This window comes from Agelaius tricolor, unplaced genomic scaffold (genome assembly GCF_023055355.1).
Source record: "Agelaius tricolor isolate 1412-34295 unplaced genomic scaffold, bAgeTri1.0.p SCAF_26, whole genome shotgun sequence".
NCBI classification, from domain to species: domain Eukaryota; kingdom Metazoa; phylum Chordata; class Aves; order Passeriformes; family Icteridae; genus Agelaius; species Agelaius tricolor.
The window spans coordinates 10,837,162-10,860,049 of NW_027269286.1; the positions used below are offsets into that span (position 1 = coordinate 10,837,162).

The 22,888-nt window shown below is 37.6% G+C and overlaps 1 protein-coding gene across 1 annotated transcript in view; it reads right to left on the bottom strand.

Moving 5' to 3' along the window:
- Positions 1-22,888, bottom strand: part of DIAPH3 (diaphanous related formin 3) — a 212,171-nt gene that overhangs the window by 56,662 nt on the left and 132,621 nt on the right. The gene's annotated exons all lie outside the window — the stretch shown is intronic.

Here is a 22,888-nt window from a genome sequence, read left to right on the forward strand (position 1 = left end):
AAAGAATGATGAATGTTACTCTGAGATGGTAACCAAATGCAAGTATTAAACACTCTCCTTTTACTTCCTTTAATAAAGACATCAGAAAGTGTTCTATTTTTTAACCTTGTTACCCCACTGTATGTATGCATGGGAGGACAAAGAACAGAATCCAGGGATTAACTATACAACAAAAAAATCTCCATGGAGGAATAAAGAATTCCACGATAGAAATCTCATTATACCCCACTGGGCAAAACTCCCTAGGTCAACACACATCTTGGACAGAGTTAGCAGTTATTGCTAACAGTGAGTATGCAAATCAGGATCTAAACCACCTGGTGCATATAACAAGATGCTGAGTACAGGGGGACAATCACTGCCCTGGTCCTGCTGGCCACAGTATTGCTGACACAAACCAGGGTGCCAGTGGCTTTATTGGCCACCTGAGCACATACTGGCTCACTTTCAGCTGCTGTCAATCAACACCCCCAGGGCCTTTTCCACTGGGCAGTTTTCCAGCCACTCTGCCCCCAGCCTGTAGCGCTGCAGAGGATTGCTGTGACCCCCATCCAGGACCCCAAGAAGGCCTTCTTGAACCTCATACAACTGGCCTCAGCCCACTGATCCAGCTTGTTCAGATCCCTCTGCAGAGCCTCTCTGTGCTCCAGCAATTCAACACTTGTCACCCAGCTTGGTGTCATCTGCAAACTGACTGAGGGGGCACTTAATTCCCTCATCCAGATTACTGACAAAGATACTTAACAGGACAGGGCCCAACACTGGGCCCTGTGGAGGGCTACTCCTGGCCAGCCATCAGCTGGATGTAACTCTACTCACCACCACTCTTTGGGCTCAGCCATCCAGCCAGCAAACCAGGAAACAGTAACCCTTAGTTCTTCTCTTTTCTCTATACTCTGCACTACCAGCCTAGTTTTCAACTTTAGACAAAAGTGCTACATACAAAACTAATAAGTGAAAATTAGCAAATAAATAATAATTTTGCCTAACATTTACATTTATGGCAGGTATAGAATAAACATGAAGACTGAAATATAGAATGTTTTAAAATTTTTCTTGTGTTTGCTATAACATGCTTTATCTATTACACTGGAGTTTGCTCTCTTACAACTAATGGACTATTACACCTATTAATAGGGCTTGGAATACACCTTATAAAAAATCACTCAGACTATGTCTTTGGCTTCCTATTTGTTTATTCGGGTTTGGATTTTCTTTTGTTTTTGTTTTGGTTTGGGGTTGTTTTTTTTGGTGTCTTTTTCTTGTTGGTTTGGTGGGGGGTTTTTTGTTACTTGTTTAACTTTCTCTATCTGATGTCATGCAAGTCTTTAAAATACTAATGTCTCAACTGAATATAGTCAGTGAATAGTTTCAAACCAACATGATGCCTGAAGAAATTTTGAGCCAATACATCAGTTATATTAACAAACATGAAAAACATGAATGTTGGAGAAAAACTTATAAGCATTTTAGGTAATGGCAATTCAAACAATACTGAATAGTATCACAGTCACCAAAATGATACCGTTCATGTCTATGGAAAAGAGTTCATAAGTTTTATTTTAGGAAATAGGACTAACAGAAGAAAAATTTCAATGCTATTTCAGCATATCATCTGTTTCCTCTTAAGCCTGTCCAAGACTACTTCAGATTTCATAGTAATTTCAAAAACTTAACAAGTTATTAGTATAAAAACCTTGATTACTATAAAAGGCTAATAAAAAAAATTTAAAAGAAGATTTAAAATAATGCAACAGAAATATTGCAAACCCACAACTTCTTGGAGTAAAGCTGTAACATTTACATGCACTGTCTGTTTTTCACACTTATCTGAAATATTCTGGTAGTCACAAAGTGGATTATAGATTAGTGCTTCCATTGACATGCAAAACAGTATTAGAAGAATAAATTGTAGAAGATCGAAACTTGAATGAAAAAACTCATCTAATAGTTGCTCTGTATGGATGTATTGAAACAAGCCAACCACTGCAAATAAAAGCACATACTTAACAATCTCTGTACCCAAAACACGTAGAAAGCATAGTTTTCAAACTTGTACAACTTCAGTAGGCTCCAAATTCTAGTTTCTGATACCTACATCAGCAGCTGACTGTGACAACTGCTGCTAAGTTATGCAGGTAACTATCAGTACCCACACTATTAATAATGTTGTCCAAGTGCCTATGATGGGAAGATTAAGAAATGAGAGTCTACCACGCAGCATGTGAGAAATCTTTTAAATTACCTTGGGAGAGCTGTATACAACATTGCTACCATGCCAGTACAAGAGTCACAAATACTGTTCGATATTAACACTTCCTAAGGGGCCTTTAAATCGGCTTTTACAAGCTGCTGCAGATGACTGGCACCAGTCCCAACCAGCTTCCTAATTAGTCAAGTGTATCAATCTTTTGACACCATAGAACTAGGAATTCTGGTTGGCTTGCAGATAGTTACATAGTCCACAGTAATTCCTTTGAGAAAGATACCCTTTTATGATTTAAATGATCTCTTTTCCCTCGATTGCAGAATAGAAGATTTAAACACTTTTTACTATCATACCTAATTAAAACTCATACAACTGTCTTTTAAATACCATTTAAAGGAGAAGTAAACTTCCCAAAGTAGCTGGTGAGTCTTGCCCTTGACATTTCAGTGCCAAGTCAGATATAAACTACCTAATTTCATAATTACATCTTTAAAAATGTTAAGAATATTAAAGACCCTTCTCTTCTAGTGCAGTGAGTATCATTAACTTTACATGTGCACCTATAATATCTTATAATGATAGCAACAGATATTGCAGCTAGTAGTGACAACTGCATTTCATGTACTTATAAAGAACAAATTATATATATTATAATTCCAGGAGCAGTAGTCCACTGACATGATACAATCACAAATACCATTAGCAGTGTGGTTTTAAAAAAAGAGTGCTGCAACAATATTATTTTGGATGAAAAATGCTTTATTTTTACAGTTCCCTGAACCTGTCCACTATAAAATAAACCACAGAACACCAGGACTCCAAAAGTTCACTTTACCAGGAGAAAACATAATAATATGCCTGTTTCCTTTTTCACAGAATCAAAGCTTTATTCAGCTACTCTTCTCACAAAGGAAAATACTGAGAAGTTTCAGAAAAGCAAACCATGGATTCTTTAGCGTGGTTACTGTTGACGTTGCTTACTCAAGCTCTACACTTACGAGATTTAGCTACAGGAATCTTGACTATCATCTTCCCCCTGTCTTTATTTATGGCATTGCAACTATGTGCAGCTTTTTGTTATACTATAGATAATGAAAAGGACCAGCTCCTAAAGCTAAACACTAAGTTTCGTGTGAAACTAAAACCATACAACTTGGACAAATACTTACATTAAAAGGAGACCTTACAGATTCCATACCTGTTACAGAAGGAAAAGGATGCAAAACCTCAAGGGCTACTCCTGAAGTTAGCTGGATAGCCGAGTTTAATTATCTTTGTTTCATCTTTGATGTGACTTCCTGGCAGCACTCAAGCCTTCATATACATTAACAACAAACTTGGAGTGCTGAGGGTATTGGATTTATTTTCCTCATCTTAAGAATGAAATCCTCTCAATTCAGCAAATACCAGAATTGATGCTTTTTTACTCTTGTTTGCTAGAATACACATGTTTTTTTCCTTTCTCTTCAGCTCAGGACATAATTCAAGTTAGACATACTTCACCCAGTTTTTGACTGATTAAAATATAAGCCCTTCACAGCCTACTTGAAGGTTTAGCTCCCTCCTGTCTTGTGCATTTATGTACAAAAATTTCAGAGGCAAATGATTGCCAGGCTTGGGACAGCGACAGCTGAGATGTTTCCAGACTATTTGCACAAGGAAGGAAAAAAGAAAGTTATATCTCTTAACTTTATTATTGTTGCACCTTTACTTTAAAGACATCATGGAAAGTCCTTTATATTTGCTTTTACAAGGTAAGGACTGATTTTGATGAGTGGAGGCTACAAAGCATTGCTCAGCTGACTAAAGGCCTCCATCTAAATTTGAAGTAACATTCTCCAAACAAAATCACAAGAGGAAAGCTTTAGGTATTCATCATTTTGAATGACTTAGGCTCCAGGAAGCAGAATAGCAGACCACAGAGAGAAAGATAAATTAAGCCATCAGTGCAGCAGTGGGCTCCAATGTTTTGGATGTGGGGTCCATGTTTTCAGTCTCAGAGTGTAAGGCAGTCAGATTCTGTGCAGTGTTCATAGTGCTGATGTGAACAATTTCTAGATCTTTCAGCCATGTATATGATCAGGGCAGAAGACTTTTTGAAGGCTTTTACATTGTAAACATAAACATATAAAGCAACCTTAATGTTTCAATGTAATATTGAAACATTTTGGTTGTCATTTAAAAATGACTACCTAAACACTGAGCCTTCATTCCAATGAAATTCAGATACAATTTTACAAAGCATTTGTGGGTGGATGATAAGAGCAACTTTGTCAAGAAAATGCACAGGATATGTAGACTTCAAGTTGAACTTTTTATAAGGCTTTGAATTTTTTCTGGTAAAGCCATAGCAGCAACCAGATAATCTTCATTGACAGGTGAGTTAAGGAATATATGACTATCAGTCTGACTTTCAATAACAGTGCACAAACTAGAGCCGTGACCGAGAACACAGGGATTCCTTTGACACTGCTAAAATTTTGGAAGAACCTGGTTACAATGCAGTAAGAAAAATAAAATTTCCAGTGTACAGTTAAAAGCAGAAACAGGTGCCAGATGCCTTGAATGGACTGGCTGAAAGGACAGCTCCTTTTAGATTTAGAAGTATTAAATGAAACTTAAGAAAAGTATCACTATTTGCAGTGACTTCAGGCAAAGGACACATAACAGCCCTTCCAAAAGCAAAACACATGCACATACCTCACATTTCAAATCAACACTCTAGTCCAGTGTCAGAAGAGTTACATGTCTTACTTATGTCCAACACAAAGTAGAAAGCCTTTGATAGTGCTTCAGAGCCCTTGGCAAGTATAATCTAAAAAGGTATGATTTCTTCTAAGGACTGATGAACCCATTCCATAAATCTAGCTGAGAAGAGATGGTTTCATGCCATCTTGTTTGCTCTTGATAAACTGGTCCATTGTTGAGCTGTCCTAGAGTGCTTTTATGGTTTAGAAATAGATACATTTGACTCTAATCATAATAACAAAGAGGGCTCCAAGCTCCAGAGAGCTTAAAACAAGTTAAATTCAAAATAAACTCCACCCTTCACAAAGCCTGAAAGACAGCTGTCCCTTTTAAATCAGCTGTTGAAATTAAGGTTGATACTTACACAAATTTAAGATTGCTCATATGACAAAATCAAAAGGTAAGCTATGGTAAGAGGTGGTTCTTTACCACAGAGATATAAAAATAGTTCAGTGGTGTAAGGTACCAATTCTTGAACCTCAGTTGGATCACAATTTCTCATTTAAATAATGGGAATGAGAGTGAAATCATCTTAACATTGAGCATTTTAATAAAAATGTTAATAAAACATTTCTGATGTTCATTGTGACTTTGTAAGCCCTTCTTTCTATAACAACAGAAAAAAAACACTGTAAACTCACACTGAGTTTTCCACAGAGATTATCCAGTTTTATTTATATTGGTGCCAGATACAGTAGAATGACTCTCAAAGCAAGTGTTTCTGAGAGACATCTAGATAAACTGGACTTATAGAAGAATTAACAGAAAGCTGAGCCTTTGAAATTGTGTACCCCAGGACTTGATACTGGGGATAATATTTATTATATCTTTGTTCATGACCTGAATGATGGAATAGAGTGCAGTCTGATCAAGTTTGCATATCATGCAAAATTCAAAATAATGGCTGACTGTGACAGTGGTCACAGGGGTTTTCAGGTAAGGGAAGAGACTAGAATGTTGACTCCATGTTCAGAAGGCTTGATTTATTATTTTATGATATACATTACATTACAACTACCCTAAAAGAATAGAAGGAAAAGTTTCATCTCAGAAGGCTAGCTAAGCTAAGAATAGAATAGACAAGAATGATAACAAAGGCAGCTGCCTCAGACTCTCTCTCTGAGTCAGCTCCGCTGTGATTGGCCATTAATTAGAGACAAGCAGATGAGACCAATCACAGATGCACCTGTTGCATTCCACAGCAGCAGATAACCATTGTTTACATTTTGTTCCTGAAGCCTCTCAGCTTCTCAGGAGGAAAAAATCTTAAGGAAAGATTTTTAACAAAAAGATGTCTGTGACAGCTGACCCATTCAGAAGAACATTAAAAAGCTTGACACATAAGCATCCTAATGAACTCCAGCAAAAGACCTGTATGTGATGAGGTGAAACCTCATCCAGGAGCACTGATGGGGGGCTAACTGGCTGGAAAGCATCTTTAAAAAAAATATTTGGGGACTCTGGTGGACAACATACTGATCATGGGTATTGTGGCTCTGTGGCAAAGATGACCAAAGAAAAGCATTGCCAGCAGGTCACAGGAGGGCATCCTCCCCTTTTCTCAGCACTGGTGAGACACATCTGCAGTGTTGAGCTCAGCTCTGGCACCCCTGTACAAGGGAGACACAAACATATCCAAGCAAAGTCAAGGGCCACGAAGATGCTGAGATTAGAGCATCTCTCATGTGAGAACACACTGAGAGAGCTAGGGCTGTTCAGCCTGAAAGGAGGAGGCTCAGAGGGATCTTAATATATATAATCACCTGTGGGGAATGGTGTGGGGTGTAAACGGGATTGCGCCAGACTCATCTTAGAGATGGCCAGAGAGGACAGTAGGCAATGAGCACAAACTGATTACAAAGAGGTTACCTTTTCACTAAGTCCACTGAATTTTGCATACATACCTACTCTCTCACCAACTCAACAATACAGGATAGTCTAGAAATGCATTTTATATTGCATTACCTGCTAATGTTTTTAAAAGCCATTTAAAAGACTCAATCTTTTTATAGCCCTTTTCCTATTCGCTCGGGATGCTGTGCCTTTCAGCAGGGAAAAAAGCCTATTAAATTGAGAACAATGCTAAGTTTCTTTTAGTTTTATTTAACCACTTATAACCAAAACAGATCAGCCTTATGCACTCAGATTATCTATGGCTATGACTTGAAAGGACAGCTAATAGCAAGAACTATTGATTACATATGAAGAAGTCAGTCAACATACTATTAGGGAGTTTTCCATTTTCTTTACACGTCAACTCCAATACACTGACAAGAATACAACCAATCTGCTTTCCAGAATAGCCAAAAACTGGTATTTTCACTAGTTTTGTTTCACAGGGGGAAAAAATACAAACATCTATTATTGAGATGAATCTATTACAATTTCATTTAGCAAACAGGAAGAATAACTCTAGGAGCATTATAAATTGAACATAGCTTCTTAAAAGAATATATGGAGCTGGACATAATACACCTTTGTATGTGTGAACATCTTATCTCTTGGTTACTGTGTGCCTCTTAAGAAGTTTATTCAGCCCATTAATGTTTCCATTTAAATTTATAAACAGGCAATAAATTAGAAAATATACACATTGATTGCTCATACTGAAAGTTGTGCTACAGAGATGAGGGGCTCAAGAAAATTTTCAGGTTAAATATTTTTTCATGGGTGGAGTGATAGAGTTCTGACTGGACTGTGTGACTGAGCTTACTCTAAGGAAAACTTCTGTGTAGCTTTGGGTGGGAAAGACCCTTTGGTCTTGGGTTGGGTAGGTGTAAATGCCTAAGAATACCCAAAAAAATCAGAGCAACAGCCCACCTACCGCTGCATGCTTTGTGCACTAGTAGCCAATAGCAAACATTTATACAAAGGACAAGATAACATATAATTACATTTCTAGAATGGTCTCTTGGTCTCCAGCTGTCCACGATTCAAAGACTTTGTATTTGAATTTAGTAGTCTTCAATAGAGAGAAGCTGCCAGAGAAATCAAGTCACTTTTGTCAGCAAACTTCAGAGCAAGAATATTTTGGTATGCAGTAACAAGGCTGTTCTTCTGTACAACCACTGAGGTATTGCTGAGTGAAGATAAGCGTCCTAGCAAACAGCATAGTAATAGAAGCAGCAGCAGACTCAGTTTGAAGGAAGAGTCAGAGACATGACCTTCCCATCAGCTAGCTTTCCAACAATTACAGAGCAGGTTCTTGGCTCTTTTACAACCTTGAACTGAGGAAAGTAAAAATAAAGCATATCCTCCAATACTTTGGTAAGGGTATTTATTCCTCCCTTCCTCTGCAACTTGAGAAAAGAAACTTTTGATGATACAGAAAAAAACCTGAAAGAATAAAAGCATCATATAGCAGGAGTGAGACTCTAGAGGACTCTGATGTCTACCTCCTTACAGAGGAGATGTGAGGTTGTATTTGGATTAGGAAATGCCTACTCAAATCAAAACCTACTATCTGTACAAACATTAGAGCTGTTAGAGCTCTTAATCCCAAAGATGTCTCCAGAGATTGTAATTGTTTTTCATGGTAATGCCATTTTAAGTTTGCAGCATTGTTTTCACATTTGTTGAGAAATTTTACCGCTATAACATAAATGGCAAGCCTTATGAGAATATTCATCTACAGACATTTCTTTATTGACCCTTAATTTTTTTCAACAGTTCTGTTTATTCTAATTATTTTTCTCTCTTCCAAATACAGCTGTTATTTATTTTCCCTTGGGCTTTGTGTAAACCTCAGTTTCACAAATGCTTTTCAGCTGCTATCTCCAAAGATTCCATTTCTAAGTAAAATTTTCAGAAGGAAAATAATTGTTTCTTCTAAACAACTTGCTCTTTTGGAGCTTCTACATAGTAAAAACTAACAGCAGTTGCTGCATTCTGAGCCCATGGGCTGCAAATAAGTGCATGAACCTCCATGTTCCAGAAGACTTAACACCTTTGACATCTTGTTAGAGCACAACCTGTGACTATTAGTTGTTGATTAGATTAATATACATTCAGATCAGTTCTACTTTTTTGCACTAAAAACATCAAATTCTGTGAACAGATAAGATTTTGCTGTATCTCATCTTTTGCTGTGGCTTCTGCAGATGTTTTACATCAGATGTATCACATTGAGTCTCTTAGATTTTTTTTGATTAAACATACCTGTATTTTATCATTCTCTGGAACCTTTTTCAAGTACGTATGTGCCAATTATTCTTGAGGGAACATCTGGATGTTCTTGCTAATTTACCCAGATTTATTCTTTACTGTCAAAACAATGCAATTGTAGCTGAAAAATAACCTCCATACTTAGGGAAGTATCAAGTGATATCTCCTTTCTGGCGGATTTGTGGCCAACGTCTGTCACATCTCCTCACATCTCCTTCCTCATATGTATGACTTTCTTTTTTCTTTTTTTTTTGTAAATAGACATTATGCAAAAATTAGATCTACTCTACCAACTGTCCAGTAAATACTAACATGAGTAAATACTGAGTAAGCAACTCTGAAAGGTCTCAGAGTTCTTTCTGCTTCTGCCACTGTAATTTAACATAAGAGGAAGAGCTTATACTCCTCACAGTTATGGAAAAGAGTTATTTCCCACTGGCTTCCTAATAAAAGTGATTCTTAAGAATGAATTCAAATAACAGAAAGTGACCTCAGGAATCCTCTTGGTGAAGAGGGCCCAATTTGAGGATAAGTGGAGGCAATCAGGGAACAAGAGGAAAAAGTTACCAGCACCAGGGAGGAAGCAACTTGAGTGAAGCACCTGTAATTCCAAAAGGGGAAACTACCTGGAGAAAATAGCTTCCACAAAATGCTTGTTGGATATTAGGAATTCTTCATATATATCATTGTTAGATCTTCTATCCCCTTTACAACTAAATTTAGTAATTAATTGAATGGAACATACTCCTGAATTCCCAAAAGCTAATAATATACATAATATTGTCCAAAAATCTGTATTTTTTCAGGATATTATTCCAGCAGACATTCTGAAAAAACAAATTGCCAACATATGTTAGAAACTAATGATGTCATTTCAATGACTTTTGCAGTCCTTCACTCCCCTCAGAGGAGAGGAGTACTCTTGAGGAGTATTGAATCTCTTACTCTAGTGAGAACAAATTAATAAAATGGAGGCCTTACGAACTTGAGCTAAGCAGGTAAAGTAGGGTCTTTGAGGGTACCTACTAATATAAACAGCTTTGGGGATTTTTAATTTATTTTAAAGGCAAGCATTTTATCTGTTGGAATCTGAACTTTAATTACCTAATTACATTTACTACTTTCATTTTTTAAACTATCAGTACTGGCATCCATGGTGTCCTTTTGTTTTGCAGAACACTACAGAACTAATGAAAATATTCATATTGCCCAACTTAGCAGACAATAATAAAGCAGTAAATATTTGAAGAACCAAAGCCTAAAATGCTCTTAGCAAGTTTGTGAGACAGTGAGACAGGAATGTGTTTTGTTGGGGTTTTTTTCCAAAACAAGAAAAACAATATAAAACCTCTGCAAAAATAAATGCTGGAAAATTGAATGCAAATAAGGTCATAACAGTTTAAATGAACTAAAACTTATTTAAAACTAGATCATTATGATAAAAATGAAACTGAATAACACAACTGAGAACAAACTAATATGCTATATTGGAAATCAGATATTCCATTTTGGCATTTCTTCACTGCTTTTATGCAAGAAAAGGGCAATCATGGTAAATAACCACTGATAAAAGTGGCTTGTTACTTAAATAGTATTCAAAGTGAGACACAATGAAGATGCCACAATGATGGAGTTCTCAATTATATTACAATAAATTTAGCTGCTATTATCTCAGCTTTAGAATTCTTTATATTCTGATAAGATCAAAATAATTGATTGGTGTGCTTCTAATAAGAATCTGAACAGCATGAGAAAGTATGTATCTGAAAGTTAATAGTATGCAAGACAAGTGGCATTTACATAAAGATCCCCTTTCACTGGCTATTTACCTTTGGAAGGGTAGTGTGTGATAGTTTGATTTGGCTTCAGAAAAGCAAGTAAAGCATCTCATGATGAATATAATTTTGTAGTCCAGAGAATATTTAGTGGACAGATTTTATTAACATAAGTTTCCAAATGCTAAGTATCACTCACTACTTAGTCAAAATGTTTACTGAATTCCACTTACTTTTCAATTTAGGATGGAGCTGAAAGGAAAATATGAAGCCGTTACTTTTACTATGTAAACTGAAGACTCACAGCCTTCTTATCAGTGAACTATTTGGGCTGTGACCACTAGGACATGAAGGTGTTGCTAAGATGTAAAGTAGAGATAGAGACTTTTAGCAAACTACACTTTAGAGGTGTGTAAATCTGACACCTGTTGCAGGTCCAAATCTCTAAAACAATTTCCAAGAGGGCAAATGAAACTATTCCATATAATAACAGAAATCTATGGTCTTATTAGCAGAAGTTAAAATATATATTGTAAAGACTACCTAAAATGTTCAGGTTTTTCTAAAACATGCTGTACTGCATATTCATAAACTACATACTTCACAAACTATAAAATATTAATACATTTATATCTGAGATACAAAAAAAGATTTTTAAACTTCACAAAGACTTATCACAAAGTGCACATATTTATCTAATTTGAGAAAATGACCATATCAACACTGATATGGTGCAACAGTATGTCAAAAGAAGCCTGATATAGAAGCATGGATGACAGAGCATACCTGTGATCTAGATGACTCAGTTGTCACCTGCGTATAAAAGGCACAAGGAAGGCTAAGTGCACAGGCTAAGAAGTGCACACAAGTGCACAGGCTAAGAAAGATTGTTATAGTTTGTGAGAAGGCCAATATATTACAGGACTACCTTGGAACTCATATTTGTCATAAATGTCTATTACTACTAACAAAATTATTGTTTTCATCCTGAAGAAATTAGTTTAAACTAAAACTGAGGAGTTACCTTTAATCCAGATTGGGTTTTTTTTGGATTAATATGACCTTTGTAGTCTTCATTTTTTTTGTTGTAGTTCATTCAAAACTGGTATAAACACAGTCCTAACATGCCATATGCAAATTAATGACTCAAGTGACATACTGGGTATATTTTAATAAAATTTCTATTTTGTTACATATAACTTTATGATGTAAGTGTCCCTGCCCATGGCAGAGGGGTTGGAGGCTTATTGTCCGTTCCAACCCCCTAGAATTCTATTATTCTATATTAAGTTTTTGTCAGTGCAAAAAAGTCAGCAAATAACCCCAAGTAACTAAAATCTTTTGCAGTATTATGTAGATTACTTTTAAGAAAAATTAGCTTCCTCCACCTCATGCAGCCAAAGGTAGCATGATAGGCAACAAACCCCTGCTCTTCAAATAGCTTCCAAAAGAAGATGAAAGATGAAGAAACTGAAACAAAAGGACTTCAAGAATAAAGCAGAATATGGGGAAGGTTAGATATCTGTGTTGTAAATGAGACCAGTGGTTAACAATGCAAGCTTAGGATGATGATGCAAATCCTGTTTAAGCACTTGATGGCACCTCAGGTCTTGAAAGGTATGAAGTATAGGCTGAAAGAGAAGCTCCAGAATCATAAAGTAGTCACTAATGGCTAATTAACAGTCACTGAATAAAAGCACAACCTCAAGTACTGAAAGATTGCTTTTACCTCAAGAAAAGGAGCAGCAGCTAAGCAAGAAAAAAATCAAAGGCATTGCTGTGGCCTGGGGAGCTAATCAACAAGAGGATTTGAACTATCTAGAAACTAAACCATTTTATAAAAGAATAAGATCCAAAACTGTGCCTAGGGAAGGAAAGTGAGATGGTAGAGTAGGAAAAAAAAATCTATTTCAGAAAACCCCTTGCAGAAAACCTCTGAAATTTCAGTATGTCATCTTGTCAACTAAAAACATCACTGGTAGGCATGATCATCAACACTACAGTATCAACTTCATGGGATTTTATCCTGACATTAAATTTCGGATGCAGAAGTTAAGACAGACTATAAAGAGGTAGTGATTGATAGGTACCAAGAACCAATTATAGTGACAAGAGTAAGAAAATAGCACTACCAGTGCTGCTAATGACTGTCACCCCAGTTAAGTGGGATTGGATTTGTTATTGTTTTTTTATTGTTTTGGTTTTTATTGCTGCCACTGTTTCTTAGAGTGTTTAAAAGAAGTTTAAGAGAAACAAGTGTAGTATGTAGTAGAGATAATTCATGCTATATAGGTGTATAAAATATTGTAAAATATAAAATATGTCTGTAATCACCCTGGCTGGGAGCAGAATCTCATTTTTATTCAATTAGTTCCCAGACAACGTTAAAATAATATCAAATCTGTTAACATATAAAAGATGGCCCTTCCTGGGCCATGATTGATAGTTTCTGTGGAATGTCTGAATCACTCACAGGACCTGCACCTGGGAAGATTACATCTACCATACTCAAGAACCGGGCCATCACTCTGCTACATACAATACAGACTCTGCCAAGCTGCTCAGACATCCATCTGGACCCCTGGACCTACCTTTGTCTATTCCTGCACATGTATGGATCCAGTTCTACATGTGAAGAGACACAAAGAAATGTTCAGTCATCCCTGCCTCAGGCAGAATAAACTGGCTGCTTGAAGCAGTCAGGGTGAACCACTGGGGAAACACTGATACTTTGTCAGTCAGATCTCGGTTCACCCAGCATCTGCACCCAGGGCTGACGCTGTCTTGGCTACAGTGGTCTTTCGAAATTCTATTTTTTTTGTTATCGATCTAATAAATCTTTGTTAAAATTTTTTTATAAATTTAGCTACCAATTTGATAATTTATAACAATTTGGTGCCTGGCCCGACGTGATCTGAAACTGGGATTCGGGAGCCCCTTTTCCACTCGGGGGGTGCCCCGCTGATTTCAGCAGCCCAAGAGGAATCAGATCCCGAAAACCAATCAGATCCACAAAAGAGCCACAACCGGAGTCGCGGACTGTAATCGGATCCGTGTGTTGCAACCGAAACCCCAGCCAAGGGAGACAGAGGGCCCAATTCTCGGAAAAGCTCAAGAGAGACTTCCGAGACCCAAGGTTTTTTTCACCCATAAAATTCAACGTGCACGAAGTATTGTGTGGTTGGGTGGAACATGAGTGGATGCGTGTGTGAGACATGACTTTGTCATGGAGTGAGAGCAGACCCCAAGACTGAAGTTCCACTTTCCCGTGAGGGACGTGGTCAGTCGAGGGGGAAGTGCAAGGTTTTTGTTCGAAACTCATGAGACCCGGGACTCGGGGGGGAGTCTAGGGGGAAAAGCGGTCACGGTCGGGATCAGGAGGGGAGAGACGAGCCTGGAAACTTCCAGGTATTCATCCACCTTCTGAGACTGGAGGAAACAAGTAAGAAAACAGCCCGAAAGTTGGCAGAGTGGTTCACTGCTCGACTTGGTCAAGCTGGTGGCTCTTCATGAGCCGGAAAACTCGACATCAGAGAGAGAGAGACGAGACTCACGACGGACATCCCGGCAAAATGAGAAAAGGTAAGAAAAATTGCAACATTCCTTGAGAAAATGGGTTTGAGAAAGAGCAGACGCCAGAAGAAAGCTCAGGAAAAACCCTCCCAAGTCCCTGGAAGAATCTTACCAGAGATCCCCAGAGATAGCTCCCTGGGGTGGATGATGGAACACTGGGATGAAAACCTGCAGAGGGTGGAGAAGTCCTAGGAGAAAGAGATCCATTTTTGTATGGAAAAATGGAGAGGGAGGGAAATTAGAAAATACGTAGTCTGGCCAATATTCAGCACATTTGAACTTGTGAGTCTTTGTTTGACCACGTGGCCGGTTGCAGCCCATGGGATCCCGAGGAAATCGAATACACCGACATGTGGAGGCATGCTTGCTCGGGTCTGTACCCAGTACGAGCTCTCCGGCGTGCAGCAAAAGTGGGGAGGGAATGGGAACCGCTGGAAAATCTTCCACCCCCCTACCATGTGACCCTGCAGCAGCCATATCCAGCGCAGGCACAAGCAGCACAAGGAATGGCTCCCAAAGCAGGGGCTTCACAGGCACAGGCAACTGTACCAGTGCCGCCACCGGAGCAGGCGGCAGCATCCGCTTTCCCATATGGCCATGCAGTGGCGGCACAGCCGCGTCCACAGGCGTCTCCGAAAATCGAGAAGAGAAAGGTAAACATCTCTAAGGACATCTCTCCCCCAACACGTCGAACAAGGCAGAGAACAAGGCAGGCAACAGTGGGGGACAGTGGGGATGAGGAGGAAAAACCTGGCATCTATCCTTTACAGGAGCTGCCGACAGCTCCAGGGGTGATTAGATACTTGCACACCACGATTGACACCAGTGATGTGAAGGTGTACAAAAAGGAAATGGGAAAATTAATAGACGATCCTTTGGGGATGGCGGAGAGGTTGGATGAGTTTTTGAGAACCAGCATATACACCTATGAGGATCTTCAAGCGATATTAAAGTCATTGTTTAACAATGAAAAAAAGACACGATCCGGTTAGCCGCGATCAAGGATTGGGAAAAGCGGAACCCAAACGGGGGAGCCGGGGAGGAGCGTTTGCCAAATCAGAAGCTGTCTTAGGAAGCCCAGACAGAAGAAGGGAGGCAAAAGATGATAAATTTAAAGAATATAGTTATTTCAAATATCAGAGAGGCAGAACATGAGCAAAAGAGCAGAACATGAGCAAGGTGCTCTGGGAATGTCAGGAGAGAGATGAGACCCCCACAGAGTGGTTAGAAAGACTCCGAAAGGGTCTGAGGATGTACTCAAGAACAGACCCTGACTCCCTGGTGGAGATAGTATTGCTAAAAACACAATTCGTGGCAAAATCCTAGGAGGATATCCAGAAAAACTAGAAAAAATAAACAAGTAGCAGGAGCTGGGATTGCAAGAACTGTTGCAAGAAGCCCAGAAAGTATACATGCGCCTAGAGGAGGAAAAGCAAAAGATTCAAGCCAAGGTTCTTGTGGCAACAGTAAGAGAAGCTCAAAAGCAAGAACAAGAGAAAGACATGGCGAAAAAGGCGCCAGCAAAGAAACTGAGCCTGGCTCAGGGGAGGGGCTAGTGAGAACAGAAGCAGGATTTTGAGTGTTTCTACTGCAAATCAAATAAACCCAAAAGAATGATAAAAAATTCAAAAAAATCAAAAAAGCTCTCACAGCAGCACCAGTGCTGAGCCTCCCTGATGTGAGAAAACCCTTTCAGTTGTTTGTAGATGCTAACAATAACACAGCACATGGGGTGTCAAAGCAAAATTGGGCAGGGGTCAAGAAACCTGTGGGTTACTTGTCCCAGCTTTTAGACCCGGTCAGCAGAAGTTGGCCCACGTGCTTGCAAATGATTGTAGCTGTAGCTTTGCTAGTAAAATAAGCGAAAAAGGTGACCTTCAAGGCACCTCTAGTAGTGTTTGCACCACACAACATGCGGGGCATACTACAGCAAAAAGCAGACAAATAGCTCGCTGATGCAAAGTTGCTAAAATATGAAGCCATTTTGATTCACTCGCAAGACTTGGAGTTGCGGACAACGACTGCGCAGAATCTGGCGCAGTTCCTGTTTGGAGAAACTGCAGAAAAGTAAGTTCAAGACTGTGTAGAAGTAGTCAAACTGCAGACCAAGATCAGAAAAAAATAAAAAAAAAATTAAACAAGGAAAAAAAATAGTTTGTAAACAGTTCAAACAAAATAATAATAAAAAAAGAAAATCGAAATACGCAGTTATAAATGAAAAAAGAGAAAAAGTAATAAAAACAAGTCCCCTGAATGTGAGCTGGTCTGCACAAGCATGCGAACTTTACGCCGTTTTGAAAGCATTGAAAAGACTAAAAAAAAAAGAAATCATTTTCACAGATTCAAAGTATACTTTTAGAGTAGTTCATACGTTTGAAAAAATTAAAAAAACCCAAAAAACTTATCAACACAAGAAGAAAAAAACTAATATACAGAAAATTATTCCGGCAAATCTTAGAAGCTCTAAAGGAGCCGGAAGAAATTGCAGTAGTTCATGCGAAAAGTCATCAGACAGAGATTCAGTTCCGGACCAGAGAGAACAATTTAGCAGACCAGGAGGCCAAAACTGCGGCGTTGATGGTGGTAAGCACCCCAGAAATCGAAGGGGAAGAGACCCCTGATGATCCCCCTCAGCTCTCCCAAAAGGAGATCGAATGCTATGAAAAATCGAAGCAAACTTGAAAAAAAGTAAGTAAAAGTTACCTGATGAGAGGGAATTAATTTCCAGAAGTTTTACCTGAAAGATTTTGCAGAGATTGCACCAGAAAACGCACTGAGGGGCACAAGCGATTTCTGGCAGAGCGATTTCTAAAATTTTTTGGGTGCAAGAGAATTTATAAATTAGCGAGACAAGAAATACAAAAGTGTTTGATTTGTCAAAAAGTAAACAAATCAAAAGCCAGAAAGGCTGCCCTGAAGAGTCACCCCATTGCGTACTGACCATTTGAAAAAATTCAAGTTAATTTCACAAAATTGCCAAAAGTAAAAAAGTTCAAATTTGTATTAATAATTATAAATAAATTAACCCATTAAGTAAAAGCCTTCCCCAGCTCATGGACAACGGCCCAGACTGTGGCCAGAAAATTGTTAAAAAAAATTATACCCTGATATGGGGTAGTGAGTTGCATTAATTCAGATCAAAGAACAGATTTCATATCAAAAGTTATTAAGCAGATGGCTGATGCACTGGGCATCTGATGGGAGTACCACACTCTGTAGCACTCCAAGAGTTCAGGACAAGTAGAAAAAATAAATCAAACTTTAAAGACACAGTTATCTAAATTAATTTTAAAAACAAAAATGTCCTAGCTGAAGTGTCTGCCGTTTGCACTGCTTAATATCCAAACCATGCCTCACTCAGAGACGGGGCTTTCACCGTTTGAAATGTTATATGGAATGCCGTATAAACATGAAATGCCAGTAGGACACCCCAGGTTTAAAAATAGTCAGATTCAACCATACTTGGTTGCAATCAACAAAAATTTACAAGAACTCTGAAAGCAGGGAATAGTGACACAGAGCGCTCCTCTAAAGTTCGCCATTCACAAAATCCAACCAAGAGACAAAGTGTTTGTCAAAGTGTAAAAAGAGGTGCCGCTTTCTCCTCACTGGGAAGGTCCTTTTCTTGTACTCCTGACAACAGACACGGCCATTCAGAGAACAGAGAAAGGCTAGATGCACGTGTCTAGAGTGAAAAAAGTCAAACAGCAAAAAGAAGAACCCAAGTAGAAGATTACTTCCCCCAGCAACTTGAAGATCAAACTCCAGTGTCCTCGTAACTGACCAACAGTGAGCAGATAAGTTGTATACTGTCAGATGTGTATGCTATCCATTTGTACACTTTAAGTGTGAATATTATAAAAAAAAAAAATTTTTGTCATTCATTGTAAAAAAAGACAGAAGCCAAAAAGACTGTGTACTCAGTGTTTAGAAGAAAAACTTAAATTGACTGACCATATCCTGACCTTAGCCAACAATCTGGGCATCATTGAATTAGACTCTGAAGAGTAGTTTTGCATTTTTCAAAACGGGGTGCATAAGAAACTTAGATCTCGAGCAAAAATCTTAGATGTAAAGTGCTGTGCAGTTCTGATACAATTAGAGTGCCACGGTGGGGGGCCTTTAAAAAAAGTATGCAGCTAAGTCCGAAAGCATCTTCCCCAAAGGATTCTCCTGCTGCCGCGAAAATAGTCTTCCTCGCTGCTAGTAGCACCCCAGGGGCGGAAGCAAAGGCAGAGGAGCACGCCTAGTAAGAATCCTGATTAGCGTGAGCCTAGTCGTGTGCAAGACACAGAGTCTGCGCACTGAAGTCCCGAAGAAAAGCAGAAGTTACAGCTCCACAAACAAGTGCAAAAAGCGCACTCAAGTAGTCCCAGTCGCAAAAGACACTCAGCATACCAAACCCCAAATAAATGTCTCAAGAAAACTAGCAGATACTGTTAAAGAAATGGCATTCAAGTTAAATTAGATAAATTAAAAATCAAAACTTAGTGTATCAATCCCGAAGCAGAGCTAGAGCACGAGCAGTCAAGTGATCACAAGCATCAAATGAGAAAACGAAGTATAAAACCAATGTCAATCCCCATTTGTAATCAAGGTAACCAAATCATGCGGGTCGGGGAGAAAGCAAAATCTATCTTTATCGCATACCACCAAGTGAATCCGTTGTGCTGTGACAACTTAAGCTAAAAATGTGCATAATAAATAAAAAAAATATACTAAATAACAAAAAATACAAAATTTGACAGCAAATTTACCCTGAACAAAGACCCACTCATATTGGACCTGGCACCAGCTAATGATGACAAAGTGTGCCTCCAATATGACAGAGTTGTTTACTTTGCGAAAAATAAAAATAACAAGGATCCTGAGGGAAGAATGAAGGAGATAACTTAGGAACTGAAACGGAGGGAGTCAAAATTAAAAAAACAAAAAGTCAAACAAAAACAAAATTAAAAACATTAAACAAGCAATATGAAATACTAGAAAAACAATACTCTAACAGAGAATTACCTTCCCCAAATAAGAACTTGTTCATTGATTTAATACAAAAAATCGCAACAAAATTAAGTTTGTCAAATTGTTAAATTTTTAAAAAGCTAAAATCTGCAAAAAAAATGACCATAGAAAAGAAAAAATTTAACTCCAGAGCAGCTCTTAAAATGAGACAATCCAAGAGTCTCAAAATCAGTGCAGAGACCCAAGGGATAGATTTTAGATCAAAAAATAATCAGCACAATCTGTATCAGTCGAAAAAAAAAAAAAGTACACCGAGATGGTAGGGTACACTCCGTGTGCATCTACCCTGATGGTGAACTCAGACATGAAAAGCAGGGTCTAACACCTAGCCCCTCCCTTGGGGTACTGAAGCCAGAAGAACGAAACAAATTGTGAATAAGACAAAAGAATAAAATTGTGCTAAGTCAAGAGTCCAAGAGCCAACCCTTTCCAATGCTTGGAAAGTATAAAAGAATACTAAAAAAACTCAAAGAAAATAAATTTCAAAGAAAAAGCCCCTGATAAAATTTACTAAATATGTAAAAAAAACCCATACAGTAAATTACCCTCCAAATAAAAGAAATCATGCACTTTAAGTATGATCCAACCAGTTTTCTTTACTCTCCCGAAAACAAAAAGTAATCTGTTAAAAACTCCGCTATATGAGACCCTAAAAAAAAAAGTCTAAAAAAATAATACCAATAATAAACAGTAAACAAACCTGAAAAGAAAAAAACTAGCCAGCAGCACAAATAATTAATTATTATAAACCAGCCACATAAGCTCAAAATAAAAACTACGAGTATAAAACTCTGATATATCTACTGAACAGATTGATTAAGCTGCAAGCAGTTATAAAAATTATTTTAAATCACACCTCTTAAGCCCTAGATTTACTGAGCCAGCAGCACACCCAGGTACGGGCCTTTGTGTACCAGAATCGAATAGCTCTAGACTATTTGCTAGTCAAAAAAAAGAAAGTGTGTAAAAAATTCAGTAAGTCAAAATGTTATATCAAAATCAATAATTATAAAAAAACCATAAAAAATTTAACAGCCAAAATCAAAAAAATAACCCATATCCCTATCCAAAAATAAAATTCAATTTCACAATCTTCATGGTGGGACAAATTATTTAATAAAACATAGTAAAACAAAGTAATGTTTCTTGTAATCCTATTCCTTCCTTGTCTGATCCCATGTTTTATCAGACTAATCCATTCCGTAGTCCAAGAAATACAAATTGCTATAGTTCCTGAAAATTCAGAAAGAGCTTCCAAAAAAAACACATCTAAGATCATACAGTTAAAAAAAAAATATACCAGCAATGCTACAAAAGCATTAACAAAATTCAAAAATCAAATAACTGTAAAAATAAATAATATATCAAAACATCCCACCAAAAAAATACCAAGTAGTTTAAAAGAGTACTCTATTTGTAAAAAATCCTTATCAGTAATAAATAAATATAAATAATTAAAAGCTTAACAATTATAAACATAAATTAAATTAATAAAATAAATTTTAAAAAAGTTATAATATCTAATAAAAATATAAAATATATCTGTAATCACCCTAACTAAGACCAGAATCTCATTTTTATTCAATTAGTTCCCAGACAACGTTAAAATAATATCAAATCTGTTAACATATAAAAGATGGCCCTTCCTGGGCCATGATTGATAGTTTCTGTGGAATGTCTGAATCACTCACAGGACCTGCACCTGGGAAGATTACATCTACCATACTCAAGAACCGGGGCTGTCACTCTGCTACATACAATACAGACTCTGCCAAGGCGCTCAGACATCCATCTGGACCCCTGGACTTACTTTTGTCTATTCCTGCAAATGTGTGGATCCAGTTCTACATGTGAAGACACACATAGGAACATTCAGTCATCCCTGCCTCAGGCAGAATAAACTGTATACAAGCTGGCTGCTTGAAGCAGTTGGGGTGAACCACTGGGGAAACGCTGGCACTTTGTCAGTCAGATCTCGGTTCACCCAGCATCTGCACCCAGGGCTGACGCTGTCTTAGCTGTAGTGGTCTTTCGAAATTCTATTTTTTTTGTTATCGATCTAATAAATCTTTGTTAAATTTTTTTATAAATTTAGCTACCAATTTGATCATTTATAACACAATTAAGAAACCATGAAGTAGCACATAGTAAAGGGATTCACAGCCATTCCTAATCTTCAAATCATTTTCAGTTAAAATGCCATGTTACTCAAAAAAAAAAAAGAGTTGAGGTGTAGAATACACTATGATCTATCCACTGAGAAAAAAAAATTGAAGAACTATTTAGTATATATACTCCCATCTTTTCTCTTCTACCAAATAAGCACCTCTTTGAAACCCCAAAAATAACTTCTGGGTTGGTTACATCAATGAGTTTTACTCGAGCAATATTTGAAATAATGTTCCCACAAATCTAACATGTGATCTAGTCACCATATAAAGAAATAACAGGCAGCAAAAATCAGTTACTCCCAAGTCACACTTCAGGCAAGAGTGTTTTGATATTTTAACAGACAGAGGACCTGGTTACGAATTTTTTAGCAGATCAAACATGACTGATTTACAGATTCTTAATGAGAAGACAGCCTTTAAATGAACAAATCATAGCTAGGAAAAAAAAGGGAAAAAGAAAAAAATGGTTTTTTTTTTTTCATTAGCTAGGTAACTCCAAAAAATCAGAGCTAAATTATGTCTCCAATTAAATACTGTAAGTATAATTTCAGTAAGACTGCTAAAATAATAATAATTATCATCATTAAAAACCAAAACAAACAACCCCATTTTTCACACATTTGTTGTTGTCCTCCCTGACAAACAAATCTACCACGTGTCCTTTCCTTCCCACTCCCAAAATTCAAGTTTTCTAGTCGACTTGAAAATCTGTTGCAAAAAGGCACAAGAAACCTTATAAGAAACCTTATAAACTCATCAGTGGCCAATTTATTCAATATCAGGCTCAAGATATTTATAGCTTGAAGTGACCTTAACACCATCTTCTACTATCTGCTGTTTAGATCAGATACTAGATCAGTCATTTCAAACTGAACCTTCCATGACTCACAGGAGAAGAAACACCTTTCTATACACTTGCATGATATCAAAACCCCAAGCAACTTAAAGCCAAGTAGAGGACAAGTACTTAGTTCCCTGCCACATCAGCTGAAGTGGAAAGGTTCACTATCAGAGGCCTACATACACATATGTGTATATCACATAAGTCTCAAATGTTGGCACCTGTATCCTGGGAAGATTGAACATGTGAAGAACATTGTGAAGAACAGGACTTGGGAGCAGCTTTAACTTGGACTAAAAGACTATCAATTTTCCATCCAAAATGCTATCAGTCATACATACTGAGAGAAATCTGAGAGAAATGTCTACGAGAAATCTTGTTTGAAACA